This window comes from Vicugna pacos, unplaced genomic scaffold, assembly GCF_048564905.1.
Source record: "Vicugna pacos unplaced genomic scaffold, VicPac4 scaffold_127, whole genome shotgun sequence".
NCBI lineage: Eukaryota > Metazoa > Chordata > Mammalia > Artiodactyla > Camelidae > Vicugna > Vicugna pacos.
Window position 1 is genome coordinate 488,526 of NW_027328807.1, and position 18,797 is coordinate 507,322.

The 18,797-nt window shown below is 46.2% G+C and overlaps 1 pseudogene; it reads right to left on the reverse strand.

Moving 5' to 3' along the window:
- The window catches only part of LOC140695046 (trafficking protein particle complex subunit 9-like), a 114,146-nt pseudogene that overhangs the window by 39,053 nt on the left and 56,296 nt on the right, over positions 1-18,797 (reverse strand).

Genomic DNA, 18,797 nt, shown 5'->3' on the forward strand with positions numbered 1-18,797 from the left:
AATCCCCACCCGTGTCTGGGAGAGATGCATGGTGCTTCCCAGGCTCAAACAGGCTTCACGGGCTATTTCCTCCCACAGACTGGCCTCAACGATTAAAAGCTCTCAAGGTTTTTACACCATGCAAAACAAAAAGACATTTCTGCAGATGGAGCACTTTCTTAGGCTTAAATATTTTTTTGCCTACACTCACCCAGGGGGAAAAAAGAAACATGACTCTGCAAAGTCTCTGACCCTCACCACTCACAGGAGTAGAACAGCCACAGCAGAAGATGGCTCTTCACATTGCAGGATGAGAACAAAATAAAGATGCCCCAACAACAGGCACTCCCAGACACAGCGCTCAGCAGTCTTCTGCAAACTCACGGTTGTGTAGCACCCATCACCTTCTATTTCCAGAACACTTCATCACCCCTAAAGAATCCGCCTATCACTAGCAGTCACTCCCTAATCCCCCTCCAACCAGCCCCTTCCAGCCATCACCTGCTCTCTGCCTCTGCATGTGCCTTTTCTGGGCATTTCAGATCACTGAAATCAACAATATTTGACCGTTTGTGTCTGCTTCTTTTCAATTAACAAGCTGTTATCAAGGCTTGTATATTTTGAAGTGGTATCAGCATCTCTTTCTTTTTTTTTTTTTGAAAACGTTAAAGATTATTAGAAGGTGGTAAGCACTATCAAAAAGAGTAGAGTGGAGCATAAGTGATTGGGTTTCAAAGGGAAAAGTGTGGGTTGAACAGTCAGGGTGGACTTCCAATAACAGGTGGCCTTTTTCATTTTCCTCTTTTTTTTTTCTTTTTTATTCACTCTTACGTGTGAATAATCTTCCACTACATGGAGATACTACATTCTGTTCATCCATTCAGCAGCTATTTATGGACGAGTTCCAGAAAACTGAGTGTAAGAGTTGACTAGCATGGATGGCATTTAAGCAAAGGGCAAAATGTGCTTTCAAAAAAAAAGCCAACAAACAGAGGCACAAGGAAATTCAGTGCGTTTCTGAGCAAAGTGCTTGCTTGCTTCGGCAGGACTACCGTGCAGGACTGTGGCGGATATTGGCAGGAGTCACGGTGTGGGAGAAACATGAGAAGACTCCCCACTGCAAGTAGCTCAGACAATTCTCCTCCCTCATCCTGTATTGTTAGAGCAATGTTTCTAGGTTACTCTTATTTCAAGTAATAGCACTTTAACTGCAGATCTGATCATCTCCATCAGACCACCTTTCCTCCAAGCAACAGAAAACATTCAATGACCTGAGCAGCTCCAGGACATAATGGTGATGGATTAGGGAGTCCTGCAGCATTCCAGCCTGCAGGCACAAACCCCACATGTGCCCTGGTGATGTCCAGAAAATAAAATGCATGGAAATATCTCACTGTTTTTACACGACATCTGCCCTCAATTTGCCCCTAAATCATGCTCGCAAAGCACTAATCAACCCTCTCAATACAAAAATAAAAAAGCTAAGAAGGCAAATTTAGGCTCTTTCATTGAAAACCAGCAACCATCACTGCCAGTATCTGAGCTGGAATGCTCCTGACTTTGAAAACCACTGCGCAGTTACTTTTCAAGCGTAAAACTCATATATGTATTCCATGTAGATGATATTGCAGTAGGATTTTTCTTTTCAAAATTTCCACTTGCAACATTAGCACAAGAAAGTTTATGTATAGGCTTTAAAAAATCAATTATCCTCCACTTTCTTAATTTTGAACTAATTATTATTTTATAAATGTGGCTATGCTGCGTATTATAAACCGTTTGATTTCTGAAAACAAGACCTTTATGACCTCACTATTTCAGAGAAAACTTTAACGATTCTTTGAGAGGTGGGGCCTGGGGCGCCCACTATCAGCTCTTTAAATACTGACAAGGATGTGCTATGAAGTAATGCAAAGGCTCTAACTCCACATTAGCTCAGAAAGCAAAGAAACTACACCAAAGACTTCCTTAAATATTTTATATATTTCTATTCTTTTGAATATTAAAGTTCTTAAATGATATGATTTTTTTGAAAAAGACAACAGCTGTATTAAATTTCCTCTCACCAAGAAAGCAATCTTTATGAAGTAAAAAACCCCTATGGAAATCGAAATTACAGGACGTTTCTAGCTAAGTGAACATCCAGATCTGAACACAAACCTAAATCCGATCAGATCTCACTCGAAGGAGCTCTACAAAGTCCTGGGCAACCCTGGAAATTAGCTCTTTTGTTCCAAATGTTGGCTGAGCTAAGATCATCACACTAGGCAGGGAAGGAGAGAAGAGGAAAATCCACCTGGCGGCCTCCATCAGTTTTCTTCCAGCCACAAAATGCCTCTAGGTCGGCCCGCTAACAAGTCCCCCAATAAGGAAAGCCGGCATCCACACTGCCCCTGCCATCCCCAAGTAGCCCCGATGCCCATATCCCAGCCTGTGAATGGTCTTCTAATGATCCCCCAGTTGGTGGCACCCACCCCCTCTTCCCCGCTATACAAACACAGAGAGCCACGGCAGCCTTCCCAAAGCACAAATTTGATTACATCAACCCCCACTTCAAACCCTTTAGAGGCTCCCTGTTAGAGTTCTAGCCCCACCCCAGACCCTGCTCGCCCATCCTCACCTAAGTACACAGGTCCCCAGTGACCACAGGGGCCCCTGACCTGCTCCTACTTCCCACTTGCTCCAGTCTCATTTTGACTGTTTCCCAAGGAAGCCTTCCCTCCCTCCAACCTCCACAATTTGTTCCTCTCTTCCTAGAACATTCTAGGCTAAGTCAACTTCTGACAATGCTAAGCTCTCAAGAATCAAATACATTTTGCTTACTAAAGTGGCTACACGCTCTCTCCCCTAGACTCACAGAAGTGCACGTGTAATGTATAAATGAATGACCGGTTGGGTCTCAAAGGGACAGACATACCTGCTCTCGCCCGTCCCGATCCTTCGGTCTGTAGAATATCAGAAGCAAAACCAGAAGTACCTTTCCTGAGGGTCACTTCTGTTGACACCCTTCACTGCCTACTGTGTCAGTTCTAGTAAAACTCAACTTCTTCCAAAGCCCTACATCCCGGACTCTCTCCAGTGTCCTCCCCAGCAGGGGCTCCCTCCACCCTGGACTGCACAGGGCACTCTCCCCGGGTGCCCACGCCAAAAGCCTCCAGGCCTCTGCCCGGGCTGCACCTGCGATCTGAGACACATACTTGACTCCTTCTCCTGGCTGACACTTACTCTGTCCTCACAACTGAATGTAGAGCCCATTTCTTCCAGGAATTCCTCTCCGATAATGTCCTTTAGGTCTTGTCTGGTCTCTATCTATAGCAGCAGTACATGGTGACCAACTGGGTGTTTGCCCGCTCCTTTGAGACCACGAACACTTGGGAACCACGTGGGAAGGAGTGAGAGATTACAAGACGGTTGAGGGAAGCAAAAAGCAGAAATCACAGTCCAAGTCCCAAATTCAAGGATACTTTCTCAGAAAAAAGTATAAACTATTTCACACGTGTGCAATTTGGCTACTATTTTTGTGGCTTGGGGACAGCAAGAACTTGGTGTTCTAGTCCAAAACCTAGGTTACATGCAAAGAAATGTATATATTCATATCCAAAGGAAACAAGAGCTGCTCAACAACAGTTTGCAGTTAGAACTGAAAGGAACTTTGATAAAGGCAATCTCTCTCTCTCTCTCTCTTCTTTCTTTTCTGGCATCATATAATTTTAGAAGTATTTGCGTGACTAACAGACGTCTACAGCCCGTGATTCTGCACTGAAGTGTTTGGGGCTGAGGAAGCCCAGATTACATTCACTCTGTAAATGCAATCACACCAACACACTGATAGGTGCCGTGTGGTGAAACTGATGTTCCAAAGCAGGCAACCTTATTCGGTAAGAGAACTCTGAATAGAAAGGAAGAAACGCAATGTCCTATACTGAATTTCATTTGCTATATGGGCCATTAACTGATAGTATACCTTGACTAATGAAACCCAAAAATAAATTGTCAATGTCGGTTTTCTTCATCTGACCATTTTATGCTAACATCGGATATTAAATCCTCACTCCATACGGAAGCTCAGGCCTATGCTGCAGCACAGTTACACCCCGTGGAAGAAAGCCGACCAAGGGAGAATTGGAGAGTTTCCCTTTAGAAGCTGCGAAGTGTGGTTTTACACCTGTATATCATTTGCAACCACATCATCGACAATGGAGTTAGACGTTACCTCTGTGGGGCGAAAAGCACTGCATGCTTCAGAACCATCAAAGAACGCTGAGCTTTGTGAAACAGTCCTGAGGCACTTAAATCATACTTTTTCTGAAAGGCTCCAAATCTGACCCACTTCACCATTCCAGGTATAACAGGGAAGTACTGGAAACAGTAGAGAGAACATGCCCTTGAAGTCTGACAAGGCTCTGCTTGAATCCTGCTACAGCATTTATCAACCGCTAAACAAACCAATTCCTTAACCCCTCTGAGAAGGCTTCCCAATCCCCAAAAGGGGGCTGTCAGCGCCCACCTGGGAGTCATGGATGTGAATGAAACACGCAAGTAGGGCGGCCGACTGCTACCTGACACGGGGCCTGGCTAGTTTCGCTCCGCTGCCCTTCTGCCCCTTTAAACTTGCACTGATCCCCCTGGTAAGGATCAAGTCCCCGGAACAGACTGCCCGTATCTTCTGTGTATCCCTGGATACATGACTTACACTTAGGAGGCCAGAAAAACAACTGCCTCCTCCCAAGTCAGTAACAATATTCTTAAGAGTCTGGGTATTTTTAACTCTATTTTTCAGGGAGACTATTCCAGAACTTTCCAAGCACCATTCTCCAGGTTGGCTCCCCTCCCAGTGCCCATCCTTCTTACCTCAGATCCTCTGTCTGACTGCCTCCTGTTCATGGGAAAGCGAGTCCGGTAGGGTGGGGACTCCCTAGGCCTCCCTCCCTCCCTCACAGGTGACTGTGAATACCTTCTCCCCACTCCAACTCCAGATTCTGAGGATTCTAACCTTCCGTATCCTGCAGCCTCTGCACCTTCCTAAGACGCACACGTGGCCAAGACTCTCCCTTTGGATTTCTTTCTGGCTGGCCCTGCTGACCCCCAGGCCCCTTAAGGATAAATGGGATTGCTCTGAAAATGATAAACGCCGCTGGCTGACACACCAAAGCTGCATGGTCTGGGCTTATCTCCAACCGAGGCACAGCCCTCCCCTCCCTCAGCCTCAGTCTGCAGCTCTCGAGATGATCTAATTCACATGCAAGGCTGTGAACACCAGCTAAGAATGACGACTCCCAACTTGTATCTCTAGTCCAGCTCCTTCACCTGAGCCCCAGTCTCATAGAGCCGAGTGCCTCTTTGAAGTCCTAACTTGGATGAAAAATGGCATCTTAAAAATGCCTCATGTCCACCATTTACTCTGGAATTCGATTCCTGGCAGGTACCTCCCAGACTCCCCATTTTAGTAACAGCCTCAGCACCCACCTAGTTGTCTCAGCTCACATTCAATTTCCACTGTTCCCTCCCCCCGGCCCTGCCCTGGAATCAGTCCTGTTATTTTCGCCAATAAGCTGATCTCAAGTGTGGTTTTGCAGGGACCATGGCCGGAAACACACAAGCTCACAGCATGGTTCACTAACAGTCCGCCGTAGGGTGCTCCCTGGAGGGGGAGGCATCTCCTGCCGCTGGTCACCTCAGAAGGCACTGGATTCTCACACAGGAGGCCCAGGAGAAGGGACTCAAGATTTTCCCGTGGTCTGAGCTTTGAAGGGCCCGAGGTCTGGGGGAGCTCCTAATTAGCAGACACACTTGCCAGTGAGCAGATGAGGATGGGGGAACCCACGCAAGGCTGTTATCACTCCAACTCCTGGGCTCTCGGGAGCCACGGGAAAGGCCTGTGTCCAGTGTACAGCCCAGCCATCACAGATCCCAGCCTGCATTTGCCAACCCGGACAGCCTAGACTCCATCTACTTGCGACACTTACTTCTGTTCTGTTCCCCACCCAGAATGTGATGGACTCATTCAGATATTCTGGCTTGTCTCAAGCGAGACAGATTCAGTGAAAAATGAAGTGTCCACATTTGGACCAGAGCATGAAAGGAGAAACAAGGCCTCATGTTCAGCATGATGGTGGTGGCCAAACCCTTCCACCGGGTGAGATGAACCATGGTGAGGGTGAGAATCCAGGGTCCTAGGTTGGCCAAATCATCTTCCTTCACGGTTGTCTGGGGTGTTGGAGACTGACTACCACAAACTAACGACACGGCTGTCAGTGGTGGATGTCAGCTGCAACAGAAACGGATTCAACTCTTTACTGCCAACATGGGTTAAAAGTAAAGGCCGGGGCAGGGAGGTCTGCACGGCTGCTGAGGCAAACCACAGACCCAGCTCTGAATGCCCACTGGCTGGAGCAGAGAGGAAGCTACGGCCCTTTTAGCTGTCCCTGTGTCCAACAGATCCAGGTGAGCCAGCTACTTAGGAGAAGGTCATGTTGTCCTGATACCCAGAAAAACCAGCCTCGTAAAGGGAACAAATAGTGTCATGGATTTTAGACCCAATTCTGCCCCTTTATGAAGGCAAAGTAAAGTAAATGGCACGGGGAAGTTGAATGCAAAAAAAAAAAATTAAAGAACCAAACGGTGACCGCTTCCTCCAACAGCGTCCCCTGCAGCTGTCACCCCCAAGCCGGCCACTTCCTCACCAGTGACCGCCGGCCAGGAAGCGCCGTCACGCACGTCACACAGCGACAGCCAGGAACCGCGTGCCGAGCACGTTTGTGTAAAAGCAGGAATCGAGCAAAATGCTGCAGAGTTTGACCTTACAAGTTTAAATACTCCATGAAAAGAATCCCTGAGCAGCCGACTAAATCAATTCGCATCTTACTTCTTCAAAACAATCAAACAAATTTAATAAGGGCGCATTTGTCACCAAATAAAAGGAGGACCAAACAGGTCCCTCAAAGCAAGGATTTTAACAGGTATCTAACACCAGTGGGTAATGTGCTAACAAAGCAAATATTCCAAAACATTAGAAAATACAAAATGACTAGGATAATACATGGATCAAGACAGATATTAAGATTTTGCTTTTTAAAGCGATGGAGACAGTATGGAGGGCAATCTGGCTATTTCCAATGCAGGGTGTGCACAGCCCACATTTTCAGATGCAACAACATGCTCACTGGGCAGTACAAATGAAAAAGGAATAAAGAAAAAGGAAAAGAGGAACAAGAGAAAATTAGAAACACACAAGAACAAAAATGATTTTGACAGCATGTACAAGAATTTACGTGAGTGTGTGAGGCCAGGGACGAGGGGATGGTGAGACCCACCCTCACCCCCTGCTCCAGGGAAAGCAGGGACCTAAGGGGAGTGGCGCTGCCGGGGGACCCCAACGTGGTCAGCGCCCCTAACCAAAATTCCACCTACAAGCTTCAAGGCAGCTTTTGAGCTACAAATTGTGGTCGCATTTCAGTCTGGACCGTTTTACTCACTTCCACCAAGAGTAGCAGGAGAGAATTAGGCTCTGCTCCTGTACCAAAGAATTGTTTAAATAATTAATGACTGTGGAATACTAAAAGCAACAATGGGGTAAAAGTGACTGGAGGAGAATATGCTTGACCCGAGCTCACTGGCCGCGTTATCTCACTGACGTTCAGAAGCTGGCTGAGCCCTTATGGTACCAGAACAGACAGACCCAAAAGGAGGGAGGTTTAATGCGCTGCTGTATTTCGATACTGGGAGCCATGCCTGGTACACGAGGTTCTGGGTAAACAATGGGGACAGTGTCAACCACTGTGGGCTAATTACACATCCGGATACTCCGCCAAGTCCCAAGGGCAGACTTCAAAAGACAAAAACAATCTGGCATTCTCTGGTGGGGCTGCAGACTCAGAGACAAGCATTTGTTGAGCAAAAATATCACCAGTGCCTCCTATGACAAAAGAGGAGGCACTGGCGTGGGGGCTGGGGCAGGGATCCAGGCTTCCACTGCTCACTCACCAGTCTGTCCAGGGGGAGAAGTGGTCCCTGCTTATGTTGCACTGATGCACCTACCTTGACTAATGCCTGGGGCCTCAGCAGGTGTTGACAGGAGAGGTGAACGGAGCCAAACTTGGTGTAGCAAGGTGCTGGCAGCTATGCCCTCAGCAGTGCCCAGGCTCCTATACATGCCAGCTCATCTTAAGAAGCAGATGGGGAGTGCGGGCATGTAGATCACAGGGCCCTGAGAGGACAAGTACAGATCATGGCTACAGCATGCCTCTCCCCTTCCTTAAGTCATAGAGGTATGTCTGGGAGGAACAGAAAATTCATCCAGAGCCCGCTACATTATCTCTCGCAGGTGGGACTCGTGTCCCCTGTGCTTCTCACTCACAGGGCTGGTCTAGACATTCTTTTTATCAATTCTCTAGCATCTTCTCCTCCAACTTACCAACAACCAGAGAGTAGGATCTGATCTTAGCTAAGTTCAAGAGTCACAGAGCACTTCCTTCACAGCGGGCCCAGAAACATGTGCCAGGTTCTCCGACCGTCACCTGTGGGACCACCATGAGCCCTCTCCAGACTCAAGGACAGAGGCCGTAGGCCGGGGGAACACAGCTTCCCTCACTCTCCCCAGCAAAGTTTTCCACGTCTCGGAAAAGGCATCTCACCCTCTTCTGCCTGAGGGAGAGCACAACAGATACACCGGGAAACAGAGCTGAAGTTGGGGGGGTAGGCAGCCCAGAAGAGCTCGTCTGTACTTCCGAGGCAATGTGGGGCCGTTGACTTAATCATAGGGAAAAAGTGAGAATGAACATTTCCCTGCTCTGTCCCATACACCGTGATACGCCTTTCCCTGCATAAGGAGTTCATTCGGAAGTCCCCGGCGGTGTTTCTGATGTCCTAACTTGGCATGGAGGCTGTCGGGCAAGAAGAGAGGGCCTGAGCAGAATAGGTGCTGGGCCTGGGAGGCAGGAGACACCGGCTCCAGCCCCAGCTCAACCAGCTCCTCGTTCCGCCTCTCGGGGTTCAGCATCTCATCTATAAGCAAAGGGATGAGACTGTCCCAGGACAGGCTGCCCAACAGAAATGAAATGAGAGCCATGTAAATAACGTTTCCCATTTGCCACGTTTAAAATGGTAAACAAAGAAACAAACCAACAAACAAAAAACAAATACTAGAAACTGATTTTAAGAACAGATCTTACTTAATCTACTGTATGTAAAATACTATCATTTTGACATGTAATCAATATAGGAAGTAAAGAGATAGTTTATATACTTTTACTAGACAAGCCTCAGTGTCTGATGTGCATTTGACCTAGAGCACATCTCAGCTCAGTCCAGCCTCCTCCCCAGTGCTCCTAGCATCAGTGGCTTTGGCTACTTTATTGGACAGCAACCCCAGGGGTCCCACCATGGTCATGGCTGTAAAGCGGGAGTAAGTGTCCACACTAACCCTAAAAGGATCTCTCTGAAACAAAGGCGGATTCACTTTGAAATGTCTGTAAACCGGCGGGCTGCATCTCCATTCCCCCTTGGCTACAAGACAGACTTCTTCCTTGCTGATCCCTTTCTGGATGTAGGGAAGCAATCCGGCACAAAGCCAGGGTGGACTGGCCTCCAGGTAAACTTACCTGCTGTCTGTGTCCAGTCCCATGAAGTCCTCCTTCTCAAACGGGATGCAGGGGAGGGGGATCTTGTCCCCAGAATTCTTGGGGCCACCATCCAGCCACTTGGAATTGAGCAAGATGAAGAGTGACTCAGTGAAGTCCTCGATCCTCTTCTCCACCACCCTGCAGTCCTCTAAATTTGAAGGCAACGTCGGTGCGCGGCTGCTCGACTTCCTCCACATGCAGTACAAAGACAAAGAGCTGAGAGTCATTATCGAGGTGCCATACAGCTCCTCTGCACGTGGAGCTTCTCCAAGGCCTTGGCAGAGAGACAGTCGGTAATGGTGACAAGGCCCACGACCTTGCAGTGTTTCTGGAAGACGCTCCACCCATTCTCGGGCACATAGCGGTGCCTGTAGTGGATACAGAGTGTCCACTGGGAGCCACATGGGCTGATATGGCTCACCGAGGTGAGTAGCTGATAGATGCAAAAGAAATTCTCCTCTGAGATGATCTCCATGGTTTGGACTACAACGGGAAGAGTCTGGTGGTCCTCAGCACACTGCACGTAGTCAGGGATGCTCATGTTGCAGGCCCTGCCGAGACAGGAGAGGAGATCGAGGTACATACTCTGCTGTGTGCTATGGGCCCATCTGGGTTGCGGTGACCTGGTGTGTACCAGACAGAAGGCAAGGGAAGCCAAAGCAAATCCGGGGGTACAGTTTGTCCTCATAGTCTGCACATGGCTACTGTAGCTCGGATCACATTACCCAGCTTTTGGTCTAGGCTTCCTGCCTCTGCAGAGAAAGGTCATTTCTTATTTTCTATTTCCAAGCACCTAGCAAGGCCCTGATGCAAAGTCACTGCTCAAAAATGCTGAATAAAGAAATGAACAAAGGAAATGCTTCCCCAACCCCCTTCAGCAGAATATAAAGAGAAGGACCACAGTAGGATCAAAAGATCTGGATTCCTATTCAATTTATTTGAACCCCTTAGCTTCATAGTAATGGATAAGAAAACTTGCCTTGGGGTAGAGGGTACTGTTCATTGGTGGAGCACATGCTTAGCATGTACGAGGTCCTGGGTTCAAACCCCAGTACCTCATTTTAAAAAATCAAACAAATAAATACACCTAATTTCCCTCCTGAAAAAGTATTTTTTAATTCAAAAGTCAAAAAACACCTTGCAATTGACACAACATTGTAAACTTGACTATACATCAATTAAAAAAATTCCTTGCCTTGCAAGAATATATCTGGATTACGGATGTTTGCAAATGTAAAATGCCTAGGGTACCACCTGCATAAAAAGTGGTGACTGTACAATTGTACTATCCCCCATTTATGAGCTATTCTTCCTTTGGGGGAGTTATAACCTCTCAGAGCTAATTTTCTCAGTTTAAAAAATATAAATATTTCCTGGTTCTCAGTACTGCTGAAGAATCAGATAACCCTAAGAAAGCATCTGACCCACAGAATTTACTCAATAAATGTTTCTTGAATGAATGAATAAACAAGCAAAGTGAATGCTGCTCCCTGCCAAAGACCATCATAATGATACTTCCTGGGAATCCCAAGCCCACGTTCACCAGACTCTGCACTAACAATGTGGGTGACCTGGGCAGGCCTGTGTGCTTCTCTAAGCCCCAATTTAATCGTGGATAGAAATGAGGGCAATAACACAAACCTCAAATTGTTAGTGAGTCAGTAATGAATTGTACCCCAATATTGCAAGATGGAACCATTAAGGAAAACTGGGCAAAGAGTCCATAGGCTCTCTCCATATTATCTCTTACTACCACATGGGAATCTACATTACATCTCAAAATAAAAAGTCTAATTTTTTAAAGAGGTTTTCGAGGTTAGGTGAGCTCACTGTCTCAAATAAGGAACACACAGTACAAATAGGACAATGCCCAGCCCATGAGATACACTCAGTTAACATTCCCACTGAGCCCACTAGTCCCTCCAACTTCTAATGGTGTCCACTTCCAAGAGCCCATGTGACCATCCTTGTTCTAATTTTCTATTTGTAATTTTTTTCTTTTCATTAAATAGAAACACCCAATTCCATAGAATTCTTACCAGATATCATGATGGCAGCCCTTCAAAACCTGACCACAGAGATCATGATGGCAGCCCTTCTTGGTGAAACAATAAAATGAATAGCCATTTTCACAAGACCTCTGAGTAAATCTACTAGGGAACTTCATCCTGGACTGAGGAAGAGGACTGGGGAGGAGGGGGCATTCAGGGGCACAGAGAATCATGGGCCACCTGTCCCACGATGGACTTTAGACTCACCCTCACCCTTCAGGAACTACTAAATACACACAGACAGAGTGCTATGGACAAGATTTTTTTTTTTTAAACAAATCCCTGAATCCCTAGCAGGTCTTGTTTCTACCCATACACAAATGGCTTATTTGCATAATGTTTCACAAAAGCCTTAAAATAATATCACCCCAACTTGACACATCAAGAAACTGAGGTAGAGTAGTTTATCACATTCTACAAGATTAGAGAGAGGCCACGTCAGACACCGTATTTAAATCCAAGCCCCTGCTCCAGTGCTCACACTAGAAAGTGTGACATACTGCCCCTTTCCTGCCCTCTCCCTGCAATCAATCTCTGAAGAGTCTTTTCTGTGTCACCTGGAATCACAATCACATTCATTTTCCACAAAGAGCTATGTCACTCCTTGGAGGACTTTTCAAAATCTAAAGGGTTGGTTTGAGAGGAGAGATTTGCATTTTCTGTTTCTCAAAGGAAACATGGCTTTAAAAGAAACTGAAAAGTAGTTATCTAGTCTAAGCCCTCATTGTGCAGAGAAAGAACCGGAGGCTCAGAAGAGATGAGGAAAGGGCCTTATTAACAAATATTGCCTCAGCGCAGCACCAAGCCAGACCTGGCACTTCTAGGGGAGGATCTGGAAGGCCCAGGAGAATGAGTGTTAGAAAACAGAAAGAGAAGAAGCATACAAGGCCCCGTCTCTTCACCACCATAACATGAATTTCCACCAAATTACCCAGAATGGGTGCAGCCAATATTAAGTTTGTCAAAAGAGGTTATAGAATTCTCAACCATAGTGGAAATTCCAACATTTACTGTGCTTTTTTCCCAGTTCAAGCATCAATTCAGTGGGCACTCTGTACCAGGGACTACACGAGGCCTGGGGTTCTCCCAAATACAGATCTCTATTACCACGTGTGCAAACCACATTAAGGCCACCAGAAGAAAAGCGCCCACAGATAAGATGGAATTACTGAAGCTGAAAGCAGCAAAAGAGCATATATTACTAGGAAAAACGGTGCTCCTAGTAATGGACTCATGGACATAGAAAGCAAACTGTGTTTAGCAGGCAGGAAAGGGGGGGTTAACAGATACAAATTAGTAAATATAAAATAAATGACAAGGACCTGCTACATAACACAGGGAACTATATTCAATTTCTTGTAGTGATTTATACTAAAAACAATCTAAAACATATATATATACATATGCATATGTTTATAACTGAATCTCTGCTGTACACTTGAAACTAACATTGTAAATTGAATACACTTAAATAAAAAATAATTTTAAAAAATAAGTAAAAATAAATGCAATGCCATTAAGAAAAAATAAAAGAACTCTCTAATCCCCTTAACTGTAGGTGGTCGAGAAATCTAGCTGCAAACACCAAGTCCACTGGATCACTCCAGCACTGGCTGTCACTCTTTCTGACCATCAGAGAGTCACTTGCTTCACTGAGGTTACTTTTCTCTTCTGTGAAAGGCTACAGTTGCAACTAACGATGTATAGAATCTCATCATTCACAAGCCCAAAAAGTAGTGAGGACTTCACATGGGCCAGGCTCTGGTCAGATGAAAAGATAGGGTCCCAGATATATTCATGGGTAGAAGAAGTTTATGCCATAAAGGTATAAATTCTTCCTGTTTTGATAGACAGATTCATTTCAATTCTGGTTAGAATTCCTACCAGATTTTTCTTGGAATAAAACAGTTAATTTATGGTCAGGAATAGCCAAGAAATTTCTTTAGAACCACCACTTGGGAGGGGTGGATAGGTCATTCATTTCCACTGCTCTTTCTGAAGTGATGAAAACGTTCTGGAATAATAATGCATGCACCACTGTGAATATGCAAAAAGCTGCTGAATTGTACCATTTAAATGGATGGAATTCATGGTGTGTGAACTATATCACAATAAAACTGTCCTATGAAAATTATTTCTTGACAATTATTTTTCAGTTTATACACTAGTCTGTCCCACAATTTAAGAAAAACAAAAAACCTAAACAAGCCAAACTATGCCAGGAGCACTTTAGGGCTGCAATATGCCTGGGTCTCCAAGGCCTCTGGTGGTGCTGTTCCTGTTAACACACACTAGCTGGGCTGGGCTAGTTAGGGACTGTAACTATCTTTTGAAAATCGAGGATCACTCCTTTCACCCTGGGAGAGGGAAGGAAGGAGGATGTCACAGCCTCATGCCTTCAGCACATTTTTAACAGAACCAAGCCCTGCTTTCACCACTGCAATCCCTCTCACTATAAAAACACGTGACATCAACAAGCACCTCCATCATAACACCTGAAAGTGTTCAAGGTACTTACCTGAGGCAGAAACATGGAAGGGGGAGACAGAACCTCGCTTAGCAGTGACGCTCCCTTTTCCCGACTCCAGCAGGAGAAGCTGGGCGTTAGAGCCGGAGGCTTTCAGCCCAGGTAGCAGCGCCCACGCCACAGAGCTGGTCCTCAGGGAGCGGGAAAGGGAGAGCAGGGCAGCCCCGGGGTCGCGGGGCAGGGAAAGCGGGGAGGGGGACGCGGGCTGCAGCCTCGCTCGGAGGACAGCCCCAGCCACAGTCCCAGGCGCCCGCCCCCGTCCGGGTCCGCAGACCCCGCCCGCCCGGGACACAGCCCGCCCAGGGGCGGGGACGGGCCGGCGGACGAGGAGAGGAAGCCCGGGAGGAGAGGACTAGCGGGAGGGAGAGGGGAAGGGGACGCCAGCCGCGGACTGAGGGGATCCCGGCTGGGTGAGAGATGGCAGGTGCACACCAGGCCCTGGACACTGTGGCCAGGACGCCGGGGCAGGTGGCGCTGGCAGAGGGGTCTGGCCTGAGCAATTCATCTGAACACGGGCTGACTAGCGCCCTTGGGGTCTGTGACAGGCAGACCGCCCTCCCGCAGCCGCCTGACCCCTTTCCCAGGAGCCCCCCACCTTGCACTTCCACAGTCAGAGGCCCCGACCCCAGGCAGGAACCAAAGGCCTACCGGGCGACGTAGTTGAGAAGCCTTTGGGCCCGATCCCCGGCTCGGATATGGAGCTCCCAACCAGCGGACCACTTGGCACTGACTGCGCATGCGCAGGAGGGCCAGCGATCCTCTCTGGGTTCTGTGAGAGAAGGTGGGACAGCGAGGGAGGGAGAAGATGGGAGCGGGTGGAGAGGACGGGAAAATTGGAGGGATACAGATGGACAGGATGAGCAGAGAGAAGGAAGGGATCTGGAGAAGGGAGGGTCTTAGAGGAGTTGGAGAAAAAAAGCTTTACCTCTGGGGCACCCCTAGGCGGCAGACCTGCCTCTGTACCCTTCTGTTACCCTTCAAGCCCCGCAGCTCAATTTTACCACCGTGATCCAACCCTCCGTCCGATGCTTCTGCAGAAACCCTAGGGAGATCACACCCGTTGCCCCCACGCGGAGCTGGGTTTTCTGTTGCTCTGAGAACCAAGCACCCGCAGGTGTTGTCGCTCAGAACTTCCTTGGGAAGAGCACATATTCCCCTTTTACACGCTGGGAAACAGGCAGGCAGGATCTCTGCCTTAGCTCCACTGTCCCAGGTGTTGGGCTGGCGGGGAGCGGGATGGTACAAGATCAGAGCCCCAGACAGAGCAGACTGCCTGAGTGTTGGTGCATAGTCCCCATCCCTCCTGGGTAAACCATACCCCACCCTAGTGGAAACATCAAGGGCTCACAGTAGTTCCCTGGGTGTGGGAGAGCTGTCCTCATGTGAAGGAAAAGTCCAGCTGGGCTAACAAGCTAAGTCACAAATCTAAGTGTGATAAGTGTCAGTTTACTGATCTAAATTATGCTGGGCTATCTCGTAAATATGAAGTTTAGTGTCAGTTTATTGGCCTAACAACCTAACTCGTAATTCCAAGCTCAACAAGTGTCAGTAATGTGATCTGTTACAAATTGATAAGCTCCAGTGTACTTATTCCTTGCTTTTTGTTCTTTGAGCCTTATTGGCTAATCCCCCCTTACTTGTAACTAAGCCTTTAAAACCTCATGTGCACGTCTTGGAGGTACTCAAAACTTCGGAGCCGAAGCCCCTCTGAGCCCACCGGCATAATAATTCTGAGTACTCCAACACTCCGATTGGTGCTTTTGTCTTGGCTGGCCTGTTTCCATAACACTCAGCTCCAGTGCCCAGCTTTCTAGGTAGATAGGAGTGTTACCAAGTCGAAATTAATTCTCCTCAGTGCAGGACAGGCCAATAAGTTGGGAGACCAGATGTTGGGGCATGGAATAGCAAGTTTCTGTAGACCTAGATGGCAAACTAATGTCCTGGAAAACCATCTCCCCAAGTCACAATTCAGGCTCCTTTCCTATGTGCTTGGTTAGTGCAAACTTCTTAGTGTAGGAATTCCTTCTTGTTAGAATCCTTTCTTCTTGCAGCTATCTGCGTGGGTCAGATCCCTGTAAACCTCCAACAAAAGAAACGTTATTTTCTATTCTGCAATTTGCTATCTTTTAATGAATGAAAAAGTGTTAAATATCCTTAAAGGTCAGAGCCTTCAGAATAGGGTCTCCTGTTTATTTCAGGCTCTAGGCAACATTGTTTTACAAGCAAGATGAAGCCTAGGTGACAGAGCATAGGGTTAAATTCAAAGGAACAAATCTAATATGGAGTCAGATTTGTTCTGTTCTATTACCCGGCCAGATGCCACTTGAGGATTTAAACCCCTTTAAGTTAAAAATAACTAAAATTTTAAAGGAATTTACATACATAGGTGGGAATGTGCAAAGCATATCTGGAAAAGCACCCAAAGGATAGTAAACAGAGGCATCTCCAGAGAGGGCTGAAAGAACAGAGGATGAGGGAAAACTTCTTTCACTTGTGTATTTTTGTTCTCTGAGTTTTTTTTAAACCATTTCCTTGTATTTCTTTTTCAGATAAAAGAAATGTGTAATGGAGCAAAGGAGTAATTAGCTTAGCAAATACAGCAGCCATGGAATCACTAGTCATCACTTTTGATTTAAGCCAGAAACATTTTTTGACTCTCTCCAATGTGCTCTGTCCTGTTTTAAGACATCTATTAATATTATTATTATTATTATTATTATTATTATTATTATTATTATTATTACTATTACTACAAGTACTACTACTATGACTATTACTATTATTACTATTATTTTATGAAATAATAACACGGTTTACCTCACCCCTGCCCATGGCTGGTGGAAAACCAACTGAGTTTTTCTTGAGTTGTTTTCCAAGGAGTAGAGATGAGTTTATAAACAGAACACATCTTCAGGGCAAAACAGGCAGTGTGCATTACCAGCAGGCCAGACAGCAATGAAGGGTTTTCAATAGAGGCACCCAGAAGCTGAGAGAGAAAGCCTCCAGGACACTACAAAAAGCTGCCCAAACTGCCATCTCCATGGTACTACTGAAATAGGAAAGAACAAATCTGACTCCATATTTGATCTGTTTCTTTGACTTTAACAAAGCCAAGTTAATATGCTCCGGTCTTTTCATGGGTTATGATGTCACAGAGGAAACGGACAGGTCAACAAGGAACCACTCTGCCGTGATCACGGAGCCGGGGAAAGGGATGGGCTGCAAGATGTATGAAGCAGCCACAACTGTGCCCGTGCTTCTAGGCAGGTATCCAAAATCGCCTCGACAAGGTGTCAAACATTTGTGCCCATGTCCTCATCAACAGACATGTATTAAAGACAAATGGAACCATATAAAAGGCCAATACCCTTGCTGGGTACACCGTCCAAAGAACAAAGTCTCAGTTTGACAACTGGCCATCTCGGTTCCATGGGATTCATTCTTGGAGAACCTTAAAAACCACTCTTCTGTCCTCAAGAATTGCTGCATATTTGTCCTATCTTTGGCTAAGGGATGCAGCACGTTCAAGTGAACTTTAATGTCTGCACAGATTTGACTGTCTTTTTCCAGGTTCACTTGTCCTTTCAAAAGAGGCCTGAGCTAACTCCATCCTCCGTAAGATCTAGTCCCTCCAGTGACAGCTCATTGAGCCTGCAATTAAAAGCCAAGTGAACAAGACTGTCCTCAGCTAAAAAGTTCACCCACCCTTCACTGTTTTCTTAATCTCCTCTCCTGGCTAATTGCAACAGACTAACACCTCCCTCCACCAAGATTACCAACTATGTCATTTTGTCTCCCCAAAGAGAAAGTAAGGTCCATAATAGAGGAGACAACTACATAGTCACCTCTGAATTCGTAGCATATAGAAATGTTAATAAATAGAACTATGATCATGGCTTCTTTCCTTTAAAACCTTTCTGGTTATTTGAATGAGACCTTGGAAGAGAGGTGTTTGCTGTCCAGTATCTTGATCCACAAGACTCTGGAGGCCTTTTTCGGAATAGCTGTTCACTGATTCATTCAAAACACAACTTATCAATCAAGGAGTAGCTGTGCTTTTCTGCTAGGAGTTTGTGGTCACTCTCATGCCAGAACAGCTTTAAACTATATCCTTACTTTGGATTTGTTATTTTTCCCCTCTTCCAACAAAATTGACTTTTCTTACTTTCTTGTCTTGAGGAATTTTTTTTTTCCTATTCCACCCTTTAGTAAAGCAAGATTCTCAGGAGGGGCTTGGCCCATTATATGATCACCCATCCAACTCCTAGTGTGAGAGGCCTGGGGCTCACATCCTTCCCTCCTGTCAAGGCAACTGAAAATCAGTTCAGGAGCCAACCAGCACACCACGGCTTCTAACGCTCACGTATCTCTCAGAAACCCTGCTTTCTCGTTTGTCTTGGCTTCTGAGAATTTTCCCTCACTTTCTTGACAATGAGTTGTGCAGCTTGAAAGATGAGGAAGGAAGGTTTTATTTCTCAATCAGCATTTTAAGGAACTTGTGTAATGAAGGTTTTCAGGAGTTTTAGTACCCTCCATTGCCGAGACAGAAAACACACTAGACATTTTCTAAATTTAGTTCTCATGTGCATTTTTTCTTTCCTATTTTTTTCTTAACTGCTA